At 44.7% G+C, this 24,650-nt stretch overlaps 1 long non-coding RNA gene across 1 annotated transcript in view; it reads right to left on the minus strand.

The window, feature by feature from the left end:
* LOC118789622 overlaps positions 1–24,650 on the minus strand; it is a 156,396-nt gene that overhangs the window by 39,804 nt on the left and 91,942 nt on the right. The gene's annotated exons all lie outside the window — the stretch shown is intronic.

The raw sequence follows: 24,650 nt of genomic DNA on the forward strand, positions 1-24,650 counted from the left end.
TCCTAAAACCATCACCATGCACTTTTTTGACTGCAAATTCTCGATTTCATATTGTTTGGGAACTGTAATGCACTCCTTTTATTGGGTTAACAAATCGTTATTGACATGGCCTTTTCTTATTTGAAAAATTAAAATCAATCACCCTAAAAGCAACTACTAATGTAGCGTGGCTTCAGTGTGCGCATAACCCTTATAACAGCCCTGAAAAAGCAAACCTGGCCGACCCCCGGTCTTTTTAAATAACTGTAACTGGACACTATAAATCATTGAAACCCTAAATGCAACTACATAGAGAAGTGGTTGGAAAAAACAGCAGTTTGCAGGGGCAGTGGGGCAGGGAGAAGGGGGGTGCGCCCCCAGTGGGGAAGTCACGGGAGCAGAAACCTGGTGGAGGTGAACAGATGTGAGAGCGGTCGATCCTGGTGGTCTTTGTGTTCAGCACTCCAATCTGCTCCAACAATGGGCCCTAATTGGGCAGGCTGTTGGTGGTCCGACCGGGCAGAAAAGCAGAAATCCTTCTGGCCTCAGTGGCTACCCAGTACAGTGTGCACCAGGGAAAGGAAGCATGGAATTTAAATGCTTCTTAATTTTTTTTAGCAATTTATATTTTTTTTACCATTTAATGCCAAATGTGTGAAAGTACTTGGAAAAAATGGAAAACAAACAGTAGGAAAATACAGATGGGAGTGGGGTGGCCTTTCTTTCCACTCCATTGAACATCCCATCATTTCAATGGAGTCTCTATGGTGACAGTCGCATTATCACTATGGACTTTCATTGGTCAATATCTCATATTGAAATTTTCAGATTATTTTAATGGTGTGTGTCAATTTAAATGGGACCATGTGGTAGCTCTGAACTACAGGGAGAGAAATAGCTTCCTGTCTTGAGTGTCCTTAGAATGCAAGCCAATGGGTCCAACCTGGGCATGTGCATGGACAAAAAAAAAAAAAAAAAACCAATGGAGTCTACACACTTCATAGAACATGAGGCTCTATCCACAAGGCAACAGGCACAATAATCTCTGAGAGACACAGTGAAGTCTGTTTGTTGTTTTGTCCTTAATCATCATAACCAAAATAAAATTATCATGGCTTTAAGTTTCAGTAAAGCAACTACATATGCAATATAACCTCCCCTACCTTCTCAGTGATAAACTTTCTCTCACATGACCCGGAGCCAAGAAGTGCTCTCCCTGTGCGTGTCTACTTTAACAAACAAACCCATTGTCCACTAATCAGCTACTGTTCATGGAACACAAAACTCCCTGATTACCGCAGTTCCGGTTCTGTCACCTGTCTGTGTCTCTGCTGAGGAAGCAAGGGGATGCCGCAAGCTCCGAGAACCTCGTTTACACAGCTGTGCCGTCTCCTGTGTTCTCATTGGCTTATTATGCCATGTTCTTACCAAGTACTGTCTTATTGGCTGAGACCAAGCAGCTCGGGAAACGATACTCACACACTCACTCACTCATTGGTTCATTAAGAGCATCACACATAGCAAGAAAGGTTTATCATGTATTCTTTCATAGCCTCCTTCATGCTGAGAATAGTGGTCCTTTTATAAGTTGTATTTTGTAACACTGTTTCACAACACAGTTAGTATTGACGTCATAATTAAATTCAGGCCACCAGTTCAGAACACTGACAGGTGTTTCACTGTTTTATATTCATATTCCAGCCATTGGTTTAGAACTCTTGACACTTGACCCCCTACTACTGCCCAGCAGTTCTCTGAGTCTCTCCTGATAGGCTCCTGATGCTAGCCACACCCCCAGCTTTTGACCCCACTCTAGCCAACTCACCAGCTAATGCAGGCTGCTGTGTACCAGTGACGGTGAGCATTTCCAGCACCATTACCAGGACTGCTCTGACAGACTGGGGAGAGAGGCTCTTCCCTCTGTAACGCCCCCGCTCACGAATTGCTCTGCTTTTGAAAAACTACCGCGATGCGAAGACAAAAGCCGCTGCACCGCCACGCACTGTGGCCCCACAGGGCAGACATCTGTGTCTCCGCCGGAGGAGCAGCAGCCCGCGGTAACCGTGACGTGTCAGTGCGTTTCCGTGAGGATACTGTGCACGGCACGCTCATGTATGTTGACATGCACAGGAGGAGACTGTTTAATGTGCGGCTGAGTTAAATATTAATATTGTTTTGGAGGAGATGAAAAACAAAGGCAAAGGGAACAGGATCCAGCCATATACGATGGCGATACGCCGCAGAGAAAGGAAAGAGGCAGAGCCACAGTCAGCTTCCAGCTAAGCACTTTGCTGCCGGTTAACTAGATATGAGAGGGTGACACATTTCTGTGTAAAATTTCACTGTTATTATTATCGTCGTTATTAAAACACTTAGTTGACTAATTCACTGCCGCTTACACCAACAGCAAACGATATCTAGAATAAAAAAAAAAAAAAAATCAATACCATCTCAACAAATTCAAGCACGAGTTCCAATAGAATCAAAATGTACAAGTAAACACTCGGAGAGAAAAAAGTTGAAGAAACAGGTCAAGAGGCCATAATGACAAAGTTTAAAGAAACCTTGGGTTTCTGAAAAGATAAGAAAGATAAAATCCAAAGCCAGCTGGTGGGGAAAAGTCAAAAATAAAGAGTGGGTGGAGGGCATAAAGTGATGTATCCTGAGAAAAGGACAAAAGGTGATAAAAGAAAGCACAGCTCATTCCACCAGAAGGGAGCTAGCTGACTACATGAGATATAAGAATAGGTACATGGAGGAGACCATCTGCTAATAGATCTGAGCAGATTAATGTAAGAAGGAATGACTCCAAAAAGAAGCAGAACAGTTAATGGAATATATGTTAATTTTAGATTCACAAAATTAGTTCCTAATTTTAAGGAAATGTTAAGTCGTTGCTTGAATAATAAAACTTCCGGGAATGACAGTTATGAAAGTATAGATAACTATGAGGTAAAGGCGACAGGATTTTTGTCAGCTATAGGGAAGAAAATGATATAAAAAACAGGGACAAAACCCCATCAATAAGGCTGATGTATTTATCTACAAGGATATGAAATCTGAGTCTCCATGTTTCACAGCCAGAAAAGTTGAGCATCACTCAACGTAAGCGCTACACCTTAATGGAGGTCCCAGCAGATACAGACATTGAAGACGAATTTCTGAAACAGTACAGTGCACGGTGTAGTCAGGTTAGGTTGTAAGATAAAAATAAAATGTCAACCGTGGAGTGACGTTAGTGTTGGGGGGGGTGCAGAAAAGAGAGGGTGGGAGGAAGAGAGAGAGTAGAAATTATACATACATAACACTCTGCACAATTACAAGTCCATTTTCTTAAATACAATCTGTCAAAACAGACTAGTTTCAACATGTCTCTGACTCTGGATGGTGCATTAGCAGGTCACGCTATAGACTTGGACTTCCCAGGAGGAAGGGAGTGGGGGGGACGTGGGGGGGTTGGACAGGGCAGGGACATGGGAACAGGAATGGTACATTTCTGCATGTCAGAGTGACTGTGCCACTCTGCAGGTGGAGAGAGGGGGGCACGTCGCTCTGACTCACGTTGTCGTGACTCAGAAGGCCGTGAGTCAGATACAGTCGTCACTGCACTGTGACACTCAGGGGACTGGTGACTGGGGATGTGGGGGGTTTTTTTGTCATACCTAGTACTCATCCGCCAGAGAGAAAAGAAAAAAACGGTAAAGAAAAACTACCAGTAAAAATCATTTTTAAATAAACCCTGCAGATATAGCGTAAACGTTAGAAGATGTACGTTTGTATAGCTGTAAGGATGTTGCAAAAGGAAGAAACCAGGGGAGAGTACTACTTCTGAACTCTTTCTACCCCTTAAGAACTATTAAAAAAAACATTTCCAAACTTCCATAAAATAGACATTTTAAAAAAATGAACCACTTATTTACTTATGATAAGCCAAAACATCACATTGTCAGATATAAAGGACTGACCCTCTGCTGACTAATGGCATTCCGGAGGCATAATTTAAAATAGAATTTGCCCTCCTACCTGGAAGGGTTAAGACTGTCTGTGATTTGTGTTCTGCAAGTCTGGAGTGAGATGGATTGTTTTGACAAGGAAAAAAAAGGAGGAGGAGGAAAAAAAAAACCTGGAAAAGTGTGTGTGTGGTGCATGATTATTCCAGCATGAGTAGTGTTTATGACAGCTATACTCATAGCGCTGTGAGTTGGGTTAAAGTACAGGCAGGCTCAAGTTCAAAGTGGAGACAACACTGCAGTCAGAATGTGATTAAAGGAGCAGTGCCCCTAGTGGCACACCTGCAGAACTGCATGACTTAACCCCAGCTGATCTCTAATTACACTATGAGTATGATAGGCCAGATATCTATTTTTTTGTAAAGTGATTTATCAAAATGCAGCTCAGAAGACACAGGTTGATTACAGCATTAGAAATCCCTAAAAGCTCAACAGGAAATGGAAACACGTATTGGTGATAGTGTTGTCTAAGCCCTTGTGTGCGATTTCATTTAATCATGTAAATGTCAGTCCAAAAAAGAAAAAAAAATCTAATGTCTATTACTTTATCGGCTTATCAGGTTTCATTTATACACCTCTGCTGTTGATGTACGTATACTGAGCATTATACTTACTATTTATCACCTCTCTGCAGTCAGACTGGTTCTCAGCTGAACATCTGTGCTTCTGAGGGTAAGGCCAGTGTAAGCCAGCTTCTGTGAGCTTGATGTGGGGGTGGGATGTGTGTGTGTGTGTGTGTGTGTGTGTGTGTGTGTGGAGGGGGGGGGGGGGGGTGTTGTATATCTGGTGCCTGGCTTTCAGCTGCAGACACACTGACACAGAGCTCCAGCTTGGGCTGAATTTGGCCTGTTTAGTCCAGATGCGTCAGTCAGCCAGACACAACAAACTCAGCCTCTGACCTCCCCACTTGACCCGCATTTATAAGTGACCGTTAAATATCAGGTTACAGGCAGAAATAGCCACCCCCCCCCCCCCTCCGACCCCAATCGCCCAGTTCCTGTGTGCCTTCCTGTCCCTGCTCGTCACAGTGTCCTGCAGTCTCTCTTCATGTTTAAGCAAAGGCCACGGGATGCGTTTCCGTTCATGCTTTTACGAGCAACCTAAACAAAGTCCCCAGCTCTCCTGTGATGTTTGATTAAGGAACCGAAGGTGCATTGAAGATGTTTTTCTGAGAAAGATGGCTATTTCAGGAATGTTTTTTTTTTTTAGTTCTCAGAAACAACAATAAAAGCAAGGAAGATTTTTTTGGACATACAGTACCAAACATCTGCCAAGGAAAAGGAATTATGAAGGTTACATATTCTCAGCTAAAACCTTCAGGAGTTTGTACAGTATACCTGCCTGTTTATTTACTCACTTTGAGAAAAACCCAAGGTGCCTTTGAAGGTAAAAGGTCTTTAATAAATATCAACGCTTGAAAAGCAGATTGACTGTTCCTCAAGCTGAAAGGCTTTGCTACTGTATACTGTACACAACTACATCTTATATTTTTCAAATGACACCCTGGCACCCTGGAGAGGAAGCAGCAGCGGTAAAGGGGCTGTTGGGATTCATCGTCACACAGGAGCGATGTTGGGCGGATCCCTTTTGTCTTCCTGGCCCCGTGGCAAAGTGGCGCTGTTCTCTTGCTCCTCTCCCCTATGAAGCACATACATCAATTACCAGCCTTCCCACCTTCCATATGGTGGCTCAGAAGAAAGGTCTCCTGGCGTTTGATATCTGGATGTGCGAGGATTCCCGCTCGTGACCGCTGGGTGTGATGCAGACCGACTCCCCCAGCGAGGGCGGGGCCGCGCGGTCAGTCCGTCGACCCCCCCGGCTTCTTTCAAGTGGGGTTTGGTTGATTAGTGAACATGACGGGGAGAGAATGAAAGAGGCTGATCCCCGAGGAGCAGGAGCCGGCTCCCACGCAGGCCGGAGGGCCCTGGCAGCTGCAGCCGGAGCTCAGAGCCGCTCGGGGGGGCTGACCTTTATCAACCCCCACGGTCTGGCCTCTGGTCCGGGGCTCTGAGTGACAGCAGCAGCAGGGGGATGAGCATCCCACACCTGATTTTTCAACCAGGTCTAAGCTCACCTGGGCGCTGACCGATACTAACTTACCCCTGACGGAAAACATCTCTTCACCTACTGTGATGTTATGTGCTAATATAAACTACAGTTCCCATGAGGCTATGCGGTGTTGGTAGTGATAAGCTTGTGAGTCGAGAGACACTGGTGTGTGTAGTGACCTAGTAAGCAGTATGTTCATGTAACTGATACAGTAACCTGACCCCGGTATTTATTCTGAAATGAAACACTATGCCAGATGAAAGTCCACCATCTATGGCTTTAAACCTGTCCCTGCATAAAGCACATGTCCAGAGTAACCAGAATAACCAGACTGAATACAGCCACTTCCGTCTTCTGTTCTGTTACTCCCTTCTTCTTCACCGTCACTCAATGACCAGCCAGCGAGCTCGGACACTGAAGTCCTCGACAAATCGCCACAGCCCACAGCTCTTCAGGAACAGAAAAACCGTTAAAAGCAACTGTAAACTGTAAAAAGCATACCTGATTCTGTATGCTCAAAAAATCTATATGCACACACATGAATGCATGCCTGTATCTACACTCTTCAGTAGCATGCACACACAGACAAACACACACACACACACACACACACACACAGAATGATTACTGTGACTGTATTTTTATATTTACCTTGCACATATCTATGTTATATGATGATATTCATGTTTTACGTTGTACTGCACAGTTGTACTTACTTAGCCGGTTATATTTCATACCGTACATGAGCGCTATGACAGTGAGTGTGTGGGAAAGGTAAGAAACAGGATATTGGGACACAGGTTTCACAATGAACGCGAGTCAGCCAGGCAGAGGTATAGGAAACGACTGTTAAAGTTCTATCAACAAGCTCCTCGCCACCTGACCGAACTTCCTCAGCGGAAAGGAAGTGGTGCTGACCACAAGGCCACAGCCAACAGTCACCTCATGGCCAGATAAAAGCAAGAAGCAAGATAAGAGGTTTCACCCCTCTGTTATCTAACCAATCACACATTAAATTGAGTAATCAAACACCACATTATGTAATTTTATTTGCTGTACTGTTATGAACACTGTCAGGCAGAAAATAATAAGGAAACACAAACTATGAATCTTGTTTAAAAAAAAAAAAAAGAAAGGAGAAGGACATTTCTGAAGTGTCTGACCTGCTAAAATCTCAAGCAGATTTATCCCTTGAAAAATGACAATGCTCATGTAAAGTGATTCCCAACTGCTGTGTTCTGGGTTCTGAATCTGCTTTTTATCTGACGCAGTGGGTCTCTGGTGTGGTCTACTGTAACACCAGCCTTCCTTTCTGGTTCCTGGCAGTGGACTTTTGAAATACATGCACCACACAGAAAGAGAGTTGTTGGCCATCGAAAGGCAGGATAAAAAAAAAAAAAAAAAAAAATCCTAGTGTTTGGCAGGCCTTTGCCCTACATCTGTCTGCATGTGCACACTGCTGGAGCAGCCAACCATGCAGGGGGATGCCAGCGCATAACAGGGTAGTTGCTTGGCATCTCTTGCCCACGTAATGAAACACGCATACCCACAACTGCAGAACGTCAACCTTTATAACACGTCAGCTCCACATTACTTAAAAAAAAATAACTAACTAGAAATTGTACTATCAACAGGAATGCCACTGAAATGCTGCTGTGTTCTTCGATCTGCTTGCGACAGGGAGGAAGCTAGATTGGAATGATTAATAAAAAAAAAAAAAAAAAAAAAAACATTCAATCTGAGCTTCCACAATAACCTTATGATTTTGCATTTTTTTTTTACAACTTCAACAATGGACAACAATGGTTTATTTAAATATTTCACCAACTGTAAAGAGTTTACATTTGATACCATCTGGCATCCCGTGGGAACACGGTACTCTCAACGAGAGAAGATTCTTACACGGCTGTCTGCAGTCAGTGATGACTTTCACACACGGGCATTTTGTGGTTATTTTTGCGTTTGCTGTTGGATGCAGGGCAAGCAGACACACACACACACACACACACACACACACACACACACACACGCGCACACACACACACGGGCGAAATCACATTCGCATAAGCGAGCTGACATGCAGCACTCACAGAGCTATATTTTTATCTCGTTGCATCTGTCTTTCATTGATTCCTTTGCCTTCAGTTACCTTTTATGATTCATTTCCTTGATGACACCAGCATTTCACAGCAGCGGAGTAGCTGGGGAGGTCAGTGTGTGTCTCACTCAGGTACAGTCAATCTCCTCTCCATTTGCCTCCGCAAAATAAAGGAAGCCGACAGAGACCAGTGACTGAAATACGAATGTTAAAGGCGGCAGGAGATTTTTTTTTCTGAGCGTGTGTGTAACAAAGAACGAGACCAACAGCGTTTGTTGTACACGAGAATTATTCTGTAATTGTTTTTTTTTCTCTCTCTCCCTCTGTGTCTGCCCTTGCTAAGAACGGTGGTCCTGCCTGTATTGGTTTGTTAGTTAAGAAACTAGGCCATCATAAGCAGAAGGCAATAATAATTCCTCGGACGGTGTGCCGGGCGCCGTGGCGAGCGTGGGGATGATGAATTTGTGTGCCACGCTACATTATGCCCGGGATAAAGGGACGCGGAGGTGAAGGACAGTGCCCGCACCGCGCCTTAATCAGATGCAGATCAGGGTGAAGGCATCAGAGCAGCAAATCCCTGCTCCAAAGCACTGGCCACCTCCCCCCTACCCCCCCCACGCCTTTCTCCCCCCTCTCTCTTTCTTTCATTTCTCTTTTCTCTCCCTCTGCCTTTTTTTTTTTTTTTTTTGGTTCCACCCCGAGCCCTTAAAAAAAGGCCGGGAGATAGATTCAGGTCTTTATTGAAAGATCATATGGGATGACTGCAAAATCCCATTACTTGTTGATTAAGTATTGATCCCACCCCCAAGTATTAACAAGTCAGCTAATATGGGGTGACCCCCGAGACCAGTGGCTGGGACGGAAAAAAGAGGGAGACCGAATCAGCCCGGGGTGGGGGCTGGGGACGGGGGGGCGTGGGGGTGGAGGAGCTGGAGAGTGGGGAATAGAGTGAGGGAGGGAGGGAGGAAGGGAGGGAGGAAAAAGAGTAGGGAGAGAGGCGGTGGAGGGGAAAGGGCCATTTTAGTAACACAGGCCTGGCGCTGAAGGAGCCGTCCGAGGGGGCCGCTGCGGCCTCTTATCTCTGGTTAAAATGTCACACTTCGCGGTGCAGATCAACGGCCGCTTTGTTTCTCAGACTCCCTCCTATTACCGGCATCGGCCACCCGCCGTTGATGCCTTTTAATAACCCCCACGCCACCCACGGCCCCCCCCTGAACCCCAGACAGAGCTCACAGACCAGGGCGCAGTTTCAAGACGAGGGACACCCCCCCTACCCCCACCCCCCCGCTGTTCTGTTCTGTTTTGCTCCCCGTGCAGCAGAGAAGGTGACATTGTGTGAGTGTGCGGACGGCAGATCCGGGAGGTTTCCTGGGTCAGTGACGTCGGCCGTCGGGCCTCTCTCACGCATAATTGCTCCGTGCAGCTTTGGGGAGGGGGGTGGGGTGGGGGGGACCTCATGCTCACACACCAGCTCTCCGCTCTTAAGTTGAGAGTACAAAAGTTCAAGCTTTTCCTCTTTTTCAATCCTCTCTCTTTTTTCTTTCCTCCACCTCTCCAGCCAGATGGAGGTGAGGGCCCCGGGAGGGTAGGGGACCACACACTGCTGCCCTCTCAAAGTCCGCCCACATTTGTCTTCTCTCACCCTTATTGGCCAATATGACGATGTCAACAAGAATGCCACACATAGCCAGGCCTCGGTCAGTTTGTCAGCTGAACTCCCGGCATCAAAAGCCCTCGCTGAATACTGTCAATAAAAAGAATGTTACATAAGTATTGGCAGAATCCCCCACTAAACACAGACATTGTTACATATTCTTCATTTTCCTTTCAGAGGTGTTATTTACAAGTATTACCACTACTTTCACAGTATTGAAATAAGTATTTACAACACATAGAAAAACACAGATATGCAGAGAGATATATTTTGATGTTCAACACACCAGAAAACGCATTTACTTAGCACAACATGGTCTTCGGTTATTCTCTATTCTCCTTCAGTACCGTATGTTACACATTTGTACCAATCAATTTCATAAGAGAGGTCGTAGTGTTGGATCTCATATGGCACTTTCCCGACAACTCCAAAGTAACTCCTGTGTACCGTTCACACAGCATGCCAAGGCCCCTTGCTTCCAACATTAGCATTAAAAGAACAGCATTTAAATATGATCTAAATAGACATGAACCACAACAAAAAGTCAGGAGAAACAGATGATATGAAATTTAAATTTGCCCGGATAATAATTCTAACAGCTTGCAGGAATATTGGACGTCGGCATTCTTGGCAGTCGGTTGAGAAGTTGCCCTGTTTCTTACAAACACTGATGACTCTCTGCTGTCTGACAATGTAAAAAGGGCCCTCGTCCTGAGGAACAGCGGCCGTGGATCTGAGGGGGCCGAAACAAACGCTGATGCGCTGATCCGCCTCTCCTGTGACAGCTGATGACAAGCTTAAATATTAAACCTTTACTATAAATATCCTATTGGTGTGCAGCTGGAACGTTGTCTCAGTGAAGAGAAAGCAAGGTTGCTTTACACATCTATACACATAATAGTTTAACCTTTTTGGTCTTAGCTTTTGACTGCACCTGTCAGGGATCCCCCAGAAGACTACGTTTACTTTCATCTGCGCAGAGATCATTACCAAAATATCCTGAGAAAACATCACATCAGAGAATGAACAAAGACTTGAATGAAAGGATGAAACACAACTTTGTAAATCAGTCTTGATCTTGATCTGAACTCCCTATTGATTTTGGTCACCAATTCAATGCCAACCCTATAGGAGAAAATAGAAAAGAACCGAGAAGGAAGACTGAAATAAGATCTTCACTGCAGGCAGAGAGAGGAAAAAAAATTAAATCTGTTTTATATAACAAGTACTTCATGTAACCGTCAATGACTTGACCACTTGACCAGCATTTAAATTTTATATAACCCTTTGCATATTGTAAAGCCACAATCCCACCCATTTCTCCAATCACAAGACAGTTTTAATAAGTACTTTAACACTGATTTACCTTTAATAATTCATATTTCATTAAAACCTCATCACAGCTAAAACCTCCACCTTTATTATGTCACTGTCACAATTACTTTTGGAGAAATATGAAGCCCTGGCACTAAATAGATTACACACCAAAATGTAATTGTCATATTTGTACTACTTTTTATGCACAGAGAATAAAAGATAAAAGATGTGAAAGGAATCGATAAAAAAGAAACACTTGCTGTCCAGAGTATTTTATATGAAAAAAATTAAACACTACTACAATTTGTTACCGTGCTCCTCCACACCGCGAGTCGATACATGAACAGATTATTCAGATTAGTGGGAGATTTAACTCTGCTCATTGACTTGATGAAGGTTTTGTCCTGTTAAAAAGCTGACACAGTCCATTACAACTAACATTGCCATATTGATTAAACCATTTCAGGAGCTGGCCTTTCTGTGAGAGTACCTATGCAATTTGCCTCTCCCCGCTCTCTCTCTACAGAATGCATCCTGCCCTTGTTAAATATGTGTACATCATTCTGACTTAGTTTACGCAACCCCAGTGTTACCATCAGAGTTATAGGCTAATGAAACCCATCACTTCGTTTTGAAATTTACAATCTCTGCAACTGATTCAGAAGGAGTGGAACAGCCTGTAAAACCAAACCGCGCAGCACCAGAAACAGTGGCCTGCCCGGTGTTTCCGCATCTCCACTCAAATCATATTCAGATCGTTACTAGAGAATCAGGACTCATTTTATCTCAATAGGCCATTATCAGTGGAGAGAATATGCACTCTATGTTCCGTGCCCGGTCAGGTTAAAGAGTTTAATTTGCACTAAGCAGCTCCAGGGATGGAACTCTTTGGAACGAATGGGAAAGGACAGAACTTTGAATGTAAATACAGTGAATCTGCGATCTCGGCCACTAGCTTCAGATTATCTTTGTTAGCTTTGCTTATCTTTCTGTGTAACTACTTTGTAAAAGAACTGCAGACATTATTTGACATTTTTTAATATCCATATCTGTACGGCAGTCTCTGCTGTAGATGTTAACGAAATCAGGGAGAAAAAAAAAATGTAAAAAATGGTAGGACAGCTCGATTACAAAAGAGACAAGACTCAGACCTGACCAAGTTCTGATTAACTTCAGTAACAGATTGAATTTGTCCTGTTCGCAACATGTCACTCATTTCAGATGACGTTATATGTGTTATTTTAATCAGTTTTTCAGATATGAAACACTAGTGTGACTGTTCAGCACACACACAGGAACCTGTCAATCAAACAGACTCCGCCCCACAGACAGACACGCTCAGTACCCAGGCACAGAAACACCCCTGGCTGAAGACATGGATTTCAGTGTTTACTAAGTAGTGGAGGTAATTTGCCTCTTTCTGTTTATTAGCAAATCAAAGGCCTAATAAGCATTGTGGCCCTGTGGATCAGGCAGGATATTCTTCAGGCTAATGGCCAATTAAGGGATGGTAAATGAGAGGCCGGGGTTTACTATCTACCCCGGCCCCAGGGAGAGCGAGTAAAAACCGCTCAACCCACAACCTCTTCCCCCTCTCCCACATCTCGGCCAAGCCGGCTCCTCGCGGGGGATAAAGGGAAGGAGAAAACGGGGGGGAAGGCAGCGCATCCCACAAAAACTAAAACAAATCAAAAGAGGGCGTCTCTTTAAGTGCCTTAGTGTCAGTTCAAAGGGCTGTGGGGAACCCATCTGAGAACACACAGACCACAGTCATAAACAAATACCGCATTTAAACACCTTCCGTTGGAGAAAATATTATATATCTCAGATTCAGAGACAACCCTTTAAATGTTTTACTGTAACCCACTAAATAACACCAAGTATTTAATGAATGTCTTAACTTTGCTTCCAAAGAATAATAATATATAAACAGTGGTGCCATATGTGTGTCTGTGTGTGTGCGCTACACATATTTGGTGGACTGTATTTTGCTGTATCAATATTTCTCTGCCAATGGCCAAAATAATGCATTCAGGACAGAGAGTCACTTGGCAGCTTGGCCCTCACATTTATTAAACCCAGGGCCTTTGTGAACTGCCAAAATATTCAGCAGTTTTGTGAAGTTTAGGCTGTGGTCTCATGGTCCAGGATAAACTTGCAATCATATCTCTGCCTGTAGCTGTCTCTGAGAGTCCCGCGCACCCTGGATCACACAGTGGCTTAATTGATCGGATCAGATATGCAGGTGAGGAGAGGGAAGTCAAAGGGAAGTTCACTTATTAACATTAATACTTCAATATCATTGAACATCCTGAACAAAATTTTCCCAAACACACAAAGGCTAAAAGGGATCAGGTCATTTATGGGGCAAACAGCCTGAGGCCAATGGCCAGGGTGCTGGTGTGTGGAGGTTAGGACACACACAAATGGAAGAGAAAACAGTATACCCCACATCATCATTCCACAGTTTACTGAATATGAAAATTAATCTCAGAAAAGACAGAGCTGCCCAACATGCAGAACTACCCCTCACTCTGCTGCAATACCTCTTCCCTAACCCCTACCCCCTCTACATCTTTACATTCGGGGGGGGGCTCTGTTGTACATACTTCTTTTGCACTTACATGCCAGTCTAGGCACGCATTTGCGATCTCAGCACCACGCTTGGCGCCGATGCTTGCTCATGTGTGGTTAGCGGTGTCCTCTCTATGCAACTTATCAAGCCGCTATATAAGAGGTGCTGTGTTTAAGTCGCTCAGGATAAGAGCATCTGCCAAATGACAACAATGTACACTAATGCAACACATCACCACCATGCATATAATGTCTATTTTATGGGGACTGATCGGTTTGAATCAGAGGCCAGTAAGAAGTGTGGAACCCCCCCACCCCCCACCCCAAGCTCCAATAAAATCTGTTGGCCGACTCACACCCCCTCTGTGCCATTCACTGCTGCTGACTCCCAGGCCTCTGCCCTTACACCCATCAGTCCTCCTGCCTACCCCCTGTACAGACCCCCCCGTACCCCCAAATCCTGAAGATACACTGCCATTGGCCATGGGCAGAGATGCTGGGGAGCGCAGTTAGACTGAACAGGTGTGAATACGGAACAAAGACAGCCGAGAGGAGAAGCAGAGCCGGACGGACGGACATGGCAGAAACGAATGAATAAATCAAAGAAGGCTGGCGGACCCCTGGCTACAAAAGGACAGGAGTCAAGAGTCTGACGTCGTCTGACCTTTGGAAAGATCCCGCTGAAATTGATAAATATACTCCCCTGATGCGTGTCATTTACCGGCCCGGTTATCGACGTATTCCAACACGTCCCGGCGAGATTCGCCAATTCATACAGCTGGGATGTCGCCGAGGCAGGCACAACCACCGCAGACATGAATAATGGCACATAGGTGTTTGGTAGATGTATTTAAAAATTGATAAGTAGATAGCAGCGCACTGTGTATGGGGAGATTTAGAAGGTAGATGTCACCGTCATGTCCTTTCCCGGCGGCTGACGCGATGCTTTGAAATATGCGCCGGCTCTAGGCGGTACGCATGGAGCGCGTCCCCAATGACATCAGCAGGCTGGATAGACCCCACTGCAGCAGTGTACTAAACACTTTTTTTTTTTTTACAGACACTTTGACATTAGAGCTGCCAAAACATCTTGTTTATTTTCCATGAGACCCGTGATCATCACTGTCTGACTTCCTGATCTTTCCCAGGAATGTTGTCATTTTTATGTTTGGCCTGTGCAAGAACCTTTTTAAAAATCAGAGAAATCAAATCTGTACTACGTGAATAATGATCCAGCTTCTGATGATTATGATGGTATTTCACTGGTGAAGATTTATGCTATTTTTGTATATATATTTGTACATATCTGAGGTACATTTAATGGTGAAGAAGATATGCTTAAATCCCAGCTACCATTGTTTATGAGAAAGGCAAACGTCTAAAATTAATCTGTGTGTTTTATTCAGTGTTTTGTAATTGGATATTTTTTCTAGAGTAACCTCCTAACCCTAAAAACAGCAACTGATTTGTGACAATAGTAATATATTGTCATTTGACAAATGAGCATCTGGAAATTAGCTAGCTAGATACAGAATATGTCTTTGCCACAAGTGGATCCGCTGACAGTATGACACATGGCAATAAACACCGCCAACAGACTGAACTCTGCACAGATTCTTTATCTGTAATAGGCACATACACTCGCATGATGTTTAACTGAAGTAAACTCCACCTTGAGTCTGGTGATATGGAATGTTTATCTCTTTTACTCTACTCTGGCTGCACTTTCTGGAACAAGCAGTGCACCAGGTTCCAAGATCTCTGAGATTTTACAACTAAGGATTAAAAAAGAAAAAATTCAGCAACTGTAGTCTTCATTCAGGAGAAAATTTCCAAATACATTTTTATAGTATTCAGCATACAGCTTCAGAGTACTTTTCCATTACATCCTGAGGGCAGAGGAAAGGCTTTCGGTAAAGCTGTTTTGTGAGGTGAACACTTGTGACTAGCAAATAAACACATTGTTTACGGAGAGAATTGAGGAGCTATAACACACGTGTACAACACAACAAAAGGATGCTGTCACCAGAAGAATGGCTTTCATGGGTAGCTATTGTAATGTCGTTATATGAAAAAAAAAAAAAACTTGCTTGGGATTTATTCTGGTTGTCAATCGATGTTCCAAAGGCATCTTTGTGATTCTGTCTTCGTCTGTTGAAACAGTGCTGGCTTGTGCAGCCAGAGCCCCATCCAATGAAAATGGATCTCAGACATCATTATCTCTCCTGGGAGTCCGATTATAGGCTGTGGTTGGAGTGACCTGCATGTATGCAGAAAGGTTTGATGACCTCGTGCTAGGAATGAATTGTGAGGATCTCACAAAAAGCAGAGCTCTTTCAGCGAAACACATCAGGCCACAGAGATAACAATACAGGCTTTGTGTGCAGGTTATAGAATCAGGACCATAGTCACACATGCAAATTTTCCACTGCATAGCTTATATGTGGAGAATAAAGCCATCCGCAACCTTGCCTTTAATATTCCTGTTTAAAGAGTTCCCAGGCCTGGAGAAAAAAGGTTATTTGGAAGCCTTTTATCTTTTCTTTAACCTTAAATGTGCTGCTCCATTGTCACCGTGGCTAAAGAGATCGCAGCACAAACACACACACACACGCACTATAAAGTAAACACTCTCACAACAAATTAACTCAAATGCATGCGCATACAAGAATGCAGGCATGCGCATGCGTGCACACACACACACACACGCACGCACACACACGCGCACACACACACACACACGCGCACACACACACACACACGCGCACACACACACACACACACACACACGCACGACAAGCAGCGAGAGTCATCACATCTCTACCATCACGCCTCTGTGCTGTAACTGAAGTGTCCTACCGACGCTTGTTAATTTCAGGTGTAATCATAAACAGCCTCCTCTGTCCGAAGCACACTGCTCCAGGCAGAGAGGTGCCTCACCGTCTCCTCGACACAGCGGACACATACCACGTTCTCTTCGTGCGCTCCCTCCTCCTCCTCTTCAAGCAGCTGCTCTGTGAATCACACGGCATGTTCCCCGAGTTCTGGTCAAGGATGCTTCCCTTAACTTATCACATGGAGAAATGTCAGTGACAGCCACGGCCCTGGGCGATGAGCTGGGAAAGGGGGGGGGGGGTACCCTAGCATAAGCTCCTTATCAGAAAATATTAAGTTTATGCCGAGAGGTGAATGGTTGTGTCAGTTGCTCAGGCCATTTTGAAATTCCTGCTGCGTTGTGACAGGTCAGTGCACAACGCTCCAGGCCAGTCGGGGGAGGGAGGGGGGGGGGGGGGTCATGCACGAGCTTCACACCACAGCCCACAGCTACATGTGACCATACGTAGCCAGTTAGAAGCACAAAGACTCACTTTAACCTTTTGTTGCAAAAAAAGTGTCGATGCACATTTCGAGATTCGCCACTTGGGAAAAAGGGAATCATCACCCAGCACAGAAGGAAACATCGCATTCAGCTCTGAATCTCTTATTAATCGAAAGCTACCGGTCCCATATGGCTCATATTGCAGAGACACAAAACCTTCATTAGTCATATAATTGGATTCTCCTAACCAGCAATATTTCTGAAGTAGTCATCTGTTGTTTGTTTTGGGTTCTGCTCTTATTTGGACGACGGCGGGCTCCTTCTCCACTGAAACGCTCGCTGAAATTGTCTTGTTAGCGGCAACATGTTTGCATCTTTTATGCTTGAGCAGGCAAAGCCATTCGGACACTGAAATATGGAGCGCAGTGCATCTGGGTCGATTGAGAGGCTCTCAGAGGGGTCAAAGGTCACGCCTGAGGGAGGGCGAGAGGCAGGAGTAATGCTGGGTGTCAGACCGCTGACATGTCAGAGTTACAGGTCCAGAGCTGTCCCTCCCCACCGCAGAGGTAATGCCAGACAGTGACGGACCGAGCCGGCAGGCAGGGCTCTGGCCAGCTGTGCCGGAGGCCTGCGCAGAAAGAGACTGTCTGCCAGCAGATGCTGTTCTCTCACACAAACATATTGTCTGAGACAAAGATGGTACAGATACATGCCTCCCTACAATGACAATCAATAAGGTGTACATGCCATTAGGCTTTCTGAAGCTTTGGACAAACAACACGGTGTGAAGTGCATCAGTGTCAAAAATTGTGCAAAAAAAGTACATTCCAATGTAGTTTAAACAAAGAAGTTATCAAAAGAATCAAGGAAATTAAAATACATAAATGAGGACTAAGCAGTACAAAGCCCTGTTCCATAATTTCCATGTCAGCTAGCACGCCAAGGTTTGAATATTGATTATTAAAGTTCTCTCAGTTGGGCATATTTCAACTAGTCAACCAACCGCACCTGCATACTAATTTACAAACAAATCACAAACTAAACGGGCTGTTGTGGATGTATGCTTTATTTAAAATAAAACTGTAACGGATATTTTTGTAGGTGAACAATAGGATGTCCTAACAGCCGTAATCCCCCACATTACTGTTCCTTCATCCTTTCCTTGAATGAAAAAAGCAATACCACTTCTCTAATCTCAATGGCAGCTATGCAAATCACAATGCTGTCACATCAGGCAACCAAGATATATGACGGCCAGTCATTTTGAAATTTCCGCAAGCTGTAATGAAAAGGTCTGGACAGACCGCTGAGCACGGGGCGGTTTTCCTCTCTGACTGCAGCTGGCTATCAAACACAGTATCAGGCTCAACAGCAAACTTTACTCTCCTGTTGATTTTCGCACATGTATGTTTCTGCTATATCTGCCAAAGATATGGCAGTAAAAATCTGCAGATATTGGGTAAGTGCGCAAATCTTCGCTGGTTTGGCAGCAGGGCTGTAGCCCGAAACCTTCCCCTGGCTGTGGCTTGTCTGGGATGAACACAAGCGAGCCAGAGTCCCATCCACTTACGAACATGAAATTTTGTCAGCCTGGCCCTAGGCCACCTCCTGTGCATCCCCATGCAGCAACCTGACATGCACAGTTGAGCTTGCCTCGTAGAAAGTGATTATACAAAAATGGATATACCAGCGGTCAGCAAGCATTAATGTCCATCACCAGCACTGCTCAAGTAACAGGCCAGCAGACGGATACTTAAAATGGCATGTGTTGCACGGAGGCCTACACATTCTAGGAGGAACTTATTAAACACATAATTTTTGTTTAAGTGTGTAGTGCATTGTGATGATAATAACTTATTGCTCTGCTAATCTCCAAGGCAAACGACAGTACCTTGCTGCACGTAATAAATCTCTGGCGTAGCAACGTGCTGCGTTATTATTATATGTAGCGTACTTTGAACTGAGAGTGACATATAATTTTTTTGTTTGCCTTTATGAATGCGTGTCGCTCGCTTCGAATGCAAATGCTGCATCAGCAGGTACCTGCTGAGGGGCCCTGCGTTTCAAAGCACCTCTGTGATCCCCGCTGAAGGAACACACTCAGGCTGCTTTGACACCGGGTAAGTGCGCTGTAGCCATGAATAACTTATTGGAGGTGCATGACGCATTTCGGCGATGCATCCTAGCGCGTGGCAGAGGGAGAACAGAGGCATTGGATCATATCTAGTCATGAATATGAAAATCAGGTCATGAATATGAAAAGAGTGCAGCACTGAATTATCCTGTCTCTTCCTGGCTCCCACACTGACACGCCAGAGGACAGTTCGGAGTGTCCCAGCGGCCTGCGTGCACACACACATGCACACGCGCACAGACACACGCACACACACACACACACACACACACACGCACGCGCACACACACACGCACACGCACACGCACACACACAGCACAGCAATCCCAGCATTCATTCCCTAACACTGTCTCTTCATTACAGACATGCTCTTTTTTTAACAGGGGATTCATTTTGCTGATTTGCTCCTGCAGATGATCCTGAAACACACACAGAACTGATTTCAGGCCTGAGCATTACCATCCTTCTTTTCTTCTATTAATGGTTCCAAAAACTGTGAGGTGTGTCTGATCAAGGCAACAGAAAAAAAAGCAGGAAACAACGAAAAGTTTGTGGATTTTTTTTAATTTCCATGTTTTGCTTAAAGATAAATTTGCAAAACGGGATATTTGAGAGCAATATTGTGAACTATAACTGGTTATTTGTGAGAAACACCGAAAGATTTAAATTGAATCAGCTACTATAACTAATACCATGCAACGCTGAAGTGTACTAAACATTAGGGTGCAATTACTGCATTTCATTAAGAAGCGTGTCACAAAGGGTGACAAATGCCAAACGCCAAATGCCAAACTCTGATGCTTCCATGGATTTAAACAGATGATGAGTCTCACTCTCAAACCACAATCACATTTCTTTTTCGGACAAAACTCTAAACACTGCTTGAAATTTAGCTCAACTCTTAGATCAACTGCTGTTAATAAAAGTACATCGTGGTCACACACTCCTGCAACGTCTCCCTATTCGGAATGAATTCGCAAACAGAACACACATTGTTCTCCTCCCACGCGGCTCACCTTCAGTCACCGATGGCGCGTTCTAACGTTAGCATAACGCTAAGGTCGGGGCCGAGGGAGCGCCTTGAAGATAACGCTTCCGAGGGGCGTCGCGGGAGAGCACGGCGTACGAGCTGCTCTCCGCATCGCACCGAGGCGGACGCCGCGCGTCTTCAGAGGGAACCCGCCGCACGGATTCGAAAGCGTGACCCATATCTCCACAGAGTGGGTCGCCGTTCGGTCCCAGCTGGGCTTCTCCAGGCTCTCTCAGCCTTCTGGACCGATGGTGGGGGGCGCGGGGGGGGGGGCTGGCTCCCACTTCTGGGCCCGCCGTCTCCCTGGGCGTCCCAATCTTTAAAATGCTCTAAGATCCCTCTCCCTTTATTGCTGCATTCAAAGCGGCCTCCGTCTTTAATATTCAACACTGCAAGATGTTTAGGGCATTCGTTACATTAAAATAGCACAGGCCGGGTAGGAGGACACTGCTCTAAATTGCATTGAATGCTAAACTTAATTCTCAAAGTGGGGCTATAAATTCATATTTCAAGGTCAGGCGTTTCTCCGCTGGACGCCCCGGTCCTGATAGGAATATCTACATACGTAAATGAGGCGCTGAGACTTACGGCCCCCAGCAGTGATCTCACATCTCATGATCGATGACATGGCGGACACCGAGGAGGTTGACGCCTTGGAATGGGGGGGGCAGGGGGGGGGACGTTGTGTTTTGACCAATAGGAGTGGAGGTCTGCCACTCACACACTGTTTCTGAGTGGACTGTGCTGTCCATTGTCTTTGTCCAGCAAGTCCAGGTGGCAACAGCCATCCATAATGCAGAGAAAAAGCCTGGACTGCAGACAGGGGGAGATACGATGCACACAGGGTAAGAGAACAGCTCAGGAAACGGGCTCATCTCCACCTCTTTATTACTCTCCCAGAGACAGCTGTCCTCAGGGCAGGCAGAGAGGCTCGAACTGATAGCCTTACTCGGTGCTCAGGCAACACAATGCACGATTAAGAGTCCAGGCTCTGTGTTTTACAGACTGAGTCCCATGTCAGATCCGCTTACCGCATAACTTCTTCCACAAATTCAACCTAGACAAACAAGACATAAAGGCCTGATGCAAATCGCAAATTATTTTATTATTAATGACATTATTATTACTGTTATTGTCATTACGATTATGGTGAATTTTTTGTGCTCAGTGTGTGCCCTGTTAGTCCTTGAAGGACATTCCTCATTAAGCAAGCATAATGCCAGGGTTTAAAAAAAAAAAAAGAAAGAAAAGAAAAAAAAAAACAGAAAAACAAATCAAAGCTGGAGCACAAGGAGGACCATCTCATGATTAAAAGGCTTCAAGTGGCTGCTATTTTTTTAAAGGCTTTAGAGACGGTACTTATTATCTGGGCACGAGCGTTCCGGAGTATGGGGCTTGACCAATACCACAGCATAAAATAATAATAATTACTGGCTGTACCGGATGACACAAATGAAAAGCCTTAAATGTCATGCGGCCTTAAAGGGGAGAACTTATTTTCCACTCAGATCAGGGTGAGATCATGTGATGTTAGCATTCCATGCTGAATGTTCTGTTACTTTGATCATTTTAAAACAAATATGTAAATAACAAAAAATTAATTACAATATGAAAAAAGGAATAGAATAATGAAAAATAACTGATAACGCTGGTATCTCTATAAAGGTTGGAATCTTTTCTGTGATGCATTATAGTATAATCACAGGCACAGTTTTACATATATGAACAATGAAGGTTATGAAGGTTATGTCCACGGTGGTAACGGCAACTATTTTAAATGGAAAGTATTATGTTATTAAAAGAATTTAGGTTACCATTTGTTATACATTATCTGTTGCATATCACCTGGCATTAGTGTGCCAACCAGTTACTGTTCCTAGTTATTCATTTGATTTCAGAAGATGGCAATAAAATTAAGTTCATGAAGTAACACTTTAACAGAAACAGCAAGCTTTGTGCTTATTGTTCTAGCAGCTAGAATCAGTAGATAAGAGGGATTTGCGGCTGAATCTAAAAAAACATTTTTTGTTTTGGGGCAGCAGTGTAGGACACACAATTAGACCGACAACCCCTTCATGTATGTTATATATAACAGCATATATAGAGTAATAATTCCTTGTTCAAAATTCTCAGCTTGCCGTATAGAATGCCAAGCTTGGGAAACAATTCTGATATTGACGCCATTTTAAAATCACACTAGAACACAAACCCAGTCATTCTTGCATTTTAATGTTTATCAGCTAAAACCTTACCAAAAGGCAGTCTAGATACATGACTGGCCTTGTCAAGTGGCACCATCCTTGACATTAGAATTAAAAAAAAAATTATAAACCTGAACCTGAACCTGAATCACAGAAAAAATAAAGCACATCTTTTGTGTAAGGGATTCAACAAACAAGAATCACTGTGTATTTGCTTATCTGTCACCACCTACCATTTCTATGAGCTATTTGTTCCGAGTTTTATTCACCTGTGCTACTCCATTCACGCTGAAAAACATACCGTTTGCTGTAACACCAACAATGGCTGTCGGTGACTCTTAACTCCACGGCCTATTTGTCCTATTCAATAACGAAAGAAGCTCCACGGGCCTGGGCTCTCACCTTTTGAAAGGAGGGAGGGACAAAGCGTTCCGGAGAGTTCTCCACGCGTGTGGGAGACACCAGTGTTCCTGACCTGAAATGCTCTCTCCCGCTCTCATTATTGGCACTTTTGTTGTTGCTGTTGTGAGGTAGAGAACCAACGCTTTCCTTCCTCCTGTCCTCTCCTCTGCTCTCCGTACCTCTGTTTTATTAAGAGCTCTCTGCTGCGAAGAAGCACGCTGCTCGCGGGAAGCTCTCGTGTCCCGCTTGGTGCCGCCTGGCCTTCCCGAGCCGCGGACCCACACGGACCCACACGGACCCCGGGAGCGCCCTGTCAACAGCCCGCTGCAACCGTGCGGCCAATTATCTGCTCCCAGTGCCAAAAAAAGAAAGAAAAAAAAAGCGCATGCTCTTCTCACGTGAAGAGCCGACACAGTCCTTCAGGTCAGATCGGATGGACTAGGCATGCAATGATTTTAGCACTAAAAATGTGTATTATCAGCAGCTGTGACCAAACAACTGTTAGACACAAGTCTGCTAATGGTGAGTCCATGAATCTCTCTCGAAATGCTCCTCAGTTGAAACACTCCAGAGAGGACGAGCTGCACTACCAATGCTGAATTAAAAACAGCCTTTAAATAATTACCGCAAAGACTGATAAATTAACCACATCGTAGATGTTTAAAGCATTTCAGCGGTCACTGCTTAGAGGCCAAAAACGTTAAACTCAGAACGGGTCTGTCCTCACGTTGGGCCGCGGTTTGGTTCTGTAAGATGTCATCCATAAATAGGACATTAAATAATGAAGCAGATACCCTTGACCAGCTCATTACGCTGTGCATTGATGGACCATTACAGATGGGGTCAGTGAACGAGAGAGAGCAGATACTGAGCTCTTGATGGTGGATGTTAGAGCCCAGCGCACTCTTCCCGTTTCAGAGAGTGTAGCATTCTGCATGCCACTGCTGCCCTTGTGGAAAACCTCCACCACACAGAGTCATACAAGAACGCAAAATGCAGCACTATCAAGCAAGTGAGAGGTATCTGCAAAAACGTGTTCCTGATCCTTACTTTCTCTGCACAGAACACAAACAGGGGTATTAAGCAAACAAGAATAAAGGTGTCATTGCAAAGAGGAGGTATAATAGCACAGGGATAACTCAATCATAGTAAATTGCCAACAGGAGGAACACCAGTCAGAGGAATGGAATTTGAGCCATCTGGGAAAAACTGAACGCTTCATCTCACAGTGCAAGTGTAAGGCCTGTATAAACATCATTACAGCGGTTAATACGGAAGGACCGTCATTCGGGAAAGAGCTGGAAAAAAGGGCTGAAGGACACAATGAGGGAGGACAGAAAAACAGCCGAACTCCTGAATGACACCTCAGCATGCTGGGAGTCCTGAGCACACCTCGCGCTCGTCAGAGTCTCGTCCACACGCTCACCGCACATCTACCACAATTATTTTAGCGATTTGTAAGTAGTGATTACAGTGATGGTCCCTGGAGAGAGCTAGGCTTCACTGGGAGATAACTGGAGTCAATGCAAACTTAAAACCAGAATAGGACTCACCACTCACTCGCAGGATAATGAATTGAAATTCCTCTAGCTTTCAGGAAAGGGGGGAGGAGGGGGGAGAGAGAGAGGGAGAGTGTGTGTGTGTGTGTGTGTGTGTGTGTGTGTGTGTGTGTGTGAGAGAGAGAGTGTGTGTGTGGGGTGAGGCGTGTGGGGTCGGGGTAACCAAAGCTGCTCCATTCTCTACCTTGCTGTCAGGAAATATAATTTGTGCCCTCAGTGATTCACCTGGCTCATACGCAGCATGCAAATTTATTTCCCTAATAATCAGACCAGGAGATTGCCCAAGAGGATTAATAGCATCATTCCTTATGCACTCGGAGGCTC

Source organism: Megalops cyprinoides, chromosome 15 (assembly GCF_013368585.1).
Source record: "Megalops cyprinoides isolate fMegCyp1 chromosome 15, fMegCyp1.pri, whole genome shotgun sequence".
Lineage (NCBI taxonomy): Eukaryota > Metazoa > Chordata > Actinopteri > Elopiformes > Megalopidae > Megalops > Megalops cyprinoides.